We start from the raw sequence: 474 nt of genomic DNA on the forward strand, positions 1-474 counted from the left end.
GCTATCGTGCATCTCTTGCATTAGTACTTTCATAGCATAAGTATTACATTGAAGCCTATCAACAATTATACCTAAATTTTCACTTTTAAAAAAAGCTTGTTTGTAGATTGATTGTTTTATTACATATAGTTTTTTAGTTTTTAAAAAAGCTTTTCATTTTGATAAATTGCTTGCCATTTGAATAACATGATTCTGGAGACTCATGTCTTGTGAAAAGCAGTTTGAAAAAAATGTATCACTTGAAATTTTAAGTAACCGGTCAAATTTAGGCCCTGAAAGCCAACACGGGTTATCAACGTGTGCATCTAGGATAATAATTTAACCCTCAGTGATAACCTAATTAAGAAATAGTGGAGGCCGATTTACACAAAAACGGTATACGTTTCTTGGTAAGCCTACTCACACTAATTATTTATTTATTAACTCTACGCAGACCAGCCACAGGCCGCCTGTCACGATAGCATTCGGCAAACA

The sequence above is a fragment of the Cibotium barometz genome, chromosome 3 (assembly GCF_041138505.1).
Source record: "Cibotium barometz isolate CiBa-2024 chromosome 3, ASM4113850v1, whole genome shotgun sequence".
Lineage (NCBI taxonomy): Eukaryota > Viridiplantae > Streptophyta > Polypodiopsida > Cyatheales > Cibotiaceae > Cibotium > Cibotium barometz.